The sequence below is a fragment of the Brachyistius frenatus genome, unplaced genomic scaffold, assembly GCF_029030835.1.
Source record: "Brachyistius frenatus isolate BFR_SWC_R1_liver_20210118 unplaced genomic scaffold, ASM2903083v1 Contig_139, whole genome shotgun sequence".
In the NCBI taxonomy this organism is placed as follows: domain Eukaryota; kingdom Metazoa; phylum Chordata; class Actinopteri; family Embiotocidae; genus Brachyistius; species Brachyistius frenatus.
The window spans coordinates 932,089-937,799 of record NW_027210738.1 but is presented as its reverse complement, the minus strand read 5'-3'; positions in this window follow the sequence as shown (position 1 = coordinate 937,799).

Genomic DNA, 5,711 nt, shown 5'->3' with positions numbered 1-5,711 from the left:
ACTAAAAAAAAAAAGAGAAAAAAAAGCATTCAAAAGGGAGAGAAACAGTCATAAAATGCAGACAAAGATTCGAGGGAGGAGAGCTTGTGACGTACGTGCAGATAAAAGAGAAAAAGAAAAACGTGGAAAATCTGATCAATTTTGGGTTGAAGTTTTGTATTTCTATTTTTTAAACATCCGAGATGAAAGATTACGTCCAAACAAATGTGTTATTCTCAACAAAGACTTTCACTTGTAATGCTTTTTTTTTTTTTTTTTTTTTTTTTTGTTAATGCTCCCATCAAAGAGCCCATTTGTGAAACACTGACATTTGAGGTTAGAGCTTTATGAGATGCAGGAAACGGAGCCCTCGCCGCATTCACTTTGTGACGATTAAACCGCTTTGTATCTGTGAAAGGACAACAGCTCGAGTCAGACACAAAAGACAAATCTGACCGCCAACAAATGAAAAGTCGTCTTTACTCACCAGGCAGCAGCTCTCTGTGGCGAGAAGTGTTTTTTTTTTTGTTTTTTTTTCGAAAACCCTCTCTACAAATTAATGCCTTCGATCTTTGAGCCGCTCTTCCGAGATACACAAATTTCCAAGAAGTCCGCCCGGCTCCGTCTGGGAAATAAGATAAGCGGCTGCAACATGGTTTTTTTTGTGTTTTTTTTGTGGCAGAAAGTAACAAAATAAGTATAATTTTAAGGCGCTTGCACTTTAATGTTTTTCTCTGGTATGTCATAAAAAAAAGAAAAGAACAAAGACGAATGGAAGCTTGTAACATTACAGAAAAAGGTAAAAAAAATAAAAAAATAAAAACTATTCAAAAGAAATCAAAGCAAATTCTCACATTTTAAAAGGTGGAAATCGTGAAATTGACTCGTGCGGCAATTTTGTGAGTAAAAAAACAAAACATGATTTCCTCTTTCGGCTCCGTTTTGGGCTCCACCGACTCCTAGCTGCGAGATATTTGAGTTTCTTCACTCGGGGAAAAAAAACCCCCCAAAAAAACGTATCTTTGTCCCAGAGTTCAGCTGCTGCATCTGAAAAGATGCTGGATGAGAGCGGTGAAGTCTGGAAACCAAAACAACCGGCTGAAAGACGCTCTGAAAGGCTCCGAGAGGGGGGGGGGGGGGAACTGTGGAGTCGGACGATGATTGTCTGCGGGCTCGTCGCTATACGAGTGACATCATCTTTCATCGACATTGAATCAAATGACCACAAAAAAACAACAACAACGATTTAAATATCTGTATTGTAAATCTTCTTGTTATTTTCCCAACTCCACACAGTGGCTTCGCACTCTTGAGCCCCCCCCCCCCAGGTTCCTGTTTATGCAGCCCAGTGGCCCCCGACCCCACCGGGGGTGCCCACGGCTGGATGCGACTCAGCGCTTGGCACGGGTTGCCGGGGCCACAGCTGCCAAGGGCGGCGTGGCTGTTGCCAAGCGTTGCATGAAAATACAGAGTGTTTTTCAGCATCGGGACGAAGGGAATAAAAACCCGTACTCGAGAACGAGGCCATCCCGTCGACAGATCGTTCAGTCGCCTTTTGTCTTTACCTCTCTTCCAGGAACCAGAAGTTTCCTCCATCGCGCGGTGAATTCAGATCGGTGTCAAGAGCAGCTTCCTCCTGAGAATCAGACGGTTTTAAAAGGAAGCCGTTTAACGTGCATTAATTATTTATGTTTAATTGAGAGGCGGTTAGTTTTTAGAGGCTCGTTTCTTTGTTAAAAATTGATTTCTCCGATCTGGAGAGACGCCAACGAGCAGTTAAGAGCCACACAGAGAAGACCGTAAAATAAAAGCTAAAGACAGGCATTGAGGCTAATTGTTCCAATAAAACTACTTTTATTTGATCTCAGCCTGGACTGCGTGTATTTATGGCGTTTTGTTCCAAAACTTAAGCCAAGAATCACTTTCGGATGATACAATCTTTGTTTTCTAAAATGCGGTTGGGACGGCTGTGGTCCTTCACCCGCGAAACACAACCTCTCCAGCGTGAAACAAAATCCAGACCCAATCTCCAGCGTCCCGTTTCCTTAGCAACCGGAGTCAAGCGAGGGCGACAGATCAGACCGTTCATGTTGAACCGGTATTTACGCTACCCGGGCGAGGACCCGCAGCCACGGACGGATCAGTCAGAGTCTTATAGACGACAAAACCGGAAAAATCCGCAGAAGTCAAAGATTAAAATGTCCTTTCTTTACTTTCCTCCTTTAGCAGAAATACAACCCGTTTTTTTATTTTTTAGAAAATTTAAACGAGCACGGGGCGAATCCTTCCATTCACGGCGTCGGGTATAATCCCGAACGCCGGCATTAAATCTTAATGGAGCCGTTCAATAGCTTCCACTTTTAATCTGGCTTTTCCACGTACGGCGAGCGAGAGTGGCGGACAGATCCGTCACGCACCGGAGGAAACGGGTCATCGAGCGCCGACGCTTTTTCATTTGGTTTCACCGTCAAATCGCACCGTCGACTCCGGATGATGCCACCGAAAAAACATCAAATCAAAAAAATTCTGGATCAGCAGGAGGATTAAACAGTTTATTCCTTCTATTTGGTTTACAAACAAAAAAAGGCACCCATTGATGTGTTTTTTTTGTTGTTTTTGTTATTATTTGGGGAAGGGTGGATAAGGGGGGGGGGGGGGGGGGGTTTCACATTGAATATGACCGGCAAGGACTCCTTTCCCACCTTAAAGTGATCACTGTGGCCGATATTCATCACGCTGCTCGAAGTAGGAGCGAACGAACGAGGACATCTCCTCGTAAACACGTTCTGTTGACCTTTAAAAATAAAAAAAAATAAAAAAAAAAAAAGAAGAAGAAGAAGAAGCAAACACAAAGTTTTGAGCAGTAAAAAGGAAAAAAAAAAAAAATAAAAAAATAAAAACCAGCACTCCTACTTTGATGTAACGTGATCAATACACAGGCCGTCCAATCTAAAACATACAGGAGGAAAGAAACAAATACAAAAATAAAATAAAATTGAGACGGGTAACATTTCTACTTTATGAAAACAGTTCATCAACACAGCTTCTAGCAGGAAAACACATTTTCTTTAATAATTGTAAGAAACGATGTGAAGCCAAGAAAATACAGAGTTATCATTAGCGTTGTAGATGAACCCGGTTAAACGACAGATCTGAATAAAGCCTTCATAAAAAGGGCCCTAAAATAATATTTTTGTCGATCGGCCGTTTTAGTTATTTTACATTGGAGAATTTTGTTGTTCTTACTGGTCAAAGGTCAAAGTTCAGACCGCTGTCAATCAAATCTGATCAAGCCGCACCCATACAGTCCTGAGAAGCTAAATTAGCATTAGCCATTTTTTGTTGTTGTTGTTGTTGTTGTTGAAAAATACTATGATATTATTATGTTTAATGCTCCAACTCTAAAATGGGAACAGTTTGACATTTTGGGAAAAATATATTTATTTTTCCAGAAACCCGTTAGCTTAGCTTAGTTTAACATAAAAACTGCAAACGGGAAGCAGCCGGTTTGACAGCACCTATAAAACCATCTCCCAGTTTAATCCATACAGAAAGCCAAATTATAAATTTCCACATTCAGGTTCAGCAATGTGTCGTGGTGAATTATTTATTGGCCAGGCGCTGTCATTTTTCAGTTTTGTCAGCTTTTTTTTTTTTTTAACATTATTCCTTCAACTTTGATAGTTTAGTCATAAATATTTTACGTAATATTTAAAGATTTTAAACCGCGCTTCCAGGGGCTTTAAATGATTTAAATAACGAATGTGAGCATTTGGGAGTCGATGCCGATGTTAACGGTTTTAATGAACAAACCTCTGCGATTCAGTAGTCCCGAGTTCCCGACATCAAAAGCGAGAACATGAAAAGGACCCACTGATCCGTCTCACATCTCAAAAATCATAAGAACAAGATGAAAGAAAAGCCAGTCGCTTACTTTCTTCCTCAACGCACAACACAAAAAGAGCGTGACGACGTCCGTTCAACAACCACAACAAAAACCGACAGTCCTCCCCCAAAACAAAAACAAGAAAATGTACACGCTTGCTTGATATTAAAAAAAATTACAGGCAATTACAGTATTGTTAGTTTCTGGTTTCGAAGTCAGAGGGGGGGAAAAAAAAAAAAATCTGGATGTGCAAAGATATCAGGCTGTTATTCTATTACATTCTGTGAAGGAGAAAAGGCGCATTTACAAACACATTATAGTATAATGACGAGCGACTTGCAGTGAAACTGAGCTCCGACGGTAAAATATCCACACGATGTCGTCAGCATAAAAATACATCTGCTTTTTTTTTATTTTTTAATATATTTGGAAGTCTACCTGAATAGAACTGTACATGAAATAATTAGAAAAACATAGATCCGGTTTGCTCTCTTTTCACATTGTCGACGAAAGGTTCAGGCACGATTCAGGTTGTTTTTTTATTTTTTTTTTATTTTTTTTATTCTTCCGCTTATCACGCATGTAAAAACGGCTAGTGCCGAGGGGAAAAACAAAAACAAAAACAAAGAAATAAATCACATTCGTTAATGACTCCGGGACAAAACACGTCTGCGCGGTCGAAGACACTCGAAGCATGCAAGCACAACCGCGGTCGCAGTAACAGAAAAGCCAGAATATGACGACACAAAAAAAAAAGTGCACAGGTGAACCTCGGTCATGTTAATATAAGACTTGATATGGCGTTGAGGGTTAAACTCCTATAAAAACTCACGAGGAATTCGATCTAAGAAAACGTTGGTGTTCAGCTCTGTAACAAGCCTTGAAATCGTGTCGTGGATGGTGACGGGTTTTTTTTTTTTTCCCGTCGCGATACAAAAATACAAGACGGGACGATCCGGGAGCACGGAGGCGAGGAAAATCGAACCTGTATTTACAGAAGCAGCACGGGCGGCGCAGGAACCGATGACGCGACTGACGACGACCCGCACGAGTTATTCGCGGGGAGGAAAAACGAGACGGTTAGCTACAGTTGATGCTACCTGAAACTTTAGCGTACGAGCACCATCGCCTACGTTTAACCATCGATTACAGAACTGGGAAAAAAAAAAAAAAAGCGTTTAATTTCCAAGCGTACTGCGAAAAAAAAAAGAAAAGGAAAAAGAAAGTGACGTTATTTCTCCTCTCAACTCCAAACGTCTCGTCCTCAAACTGAGCTACGAGTCGGGCTAGCTAAGAGGTACTTTGGCGAATAACGACGACGACGACGAAAAAAAAAAAAAAAGAAGAAGAAGCTTCAAGACTTTTCGGACGTGACGAGAAAAAGGAACCTGCAGAAGCTCGATTTTTGCGAGAATCTGCTGACGCGACAATAAATCCAAGAGTTTGTAGGCACTGGGTTAAAGCCGTCGTTTTACAATCTACGTTGCGCTTGGTTGGAATTGGGTGGGTGAGGTGGTGGGGGTGGAGTGGAGGGGGTAAAAAAAACAACAACCAAGCTCTACAGAACAAAACGCCGCTTTCCGATTACACACTCTTAAATGAATACCATAAAACTGACGAGTGCAAGGGATTAAACAAAAACAAAAACAAAAACAAAACAAACAAAAAAAACCCAAAAGGAAACAAAATGGAGTGACAGCAGAGAATTTACAACTGCAGTTGTAAACACACTTTAGACCAACAGGGAACAAAGCCTTGGACCAGGTTAAAAAATAAACACAAAAAAACAAGCCAAGAACTTTTCCAGTTGTTGTTGTTGTTGTTGTTATTGTTGTTGGTTGAAAGC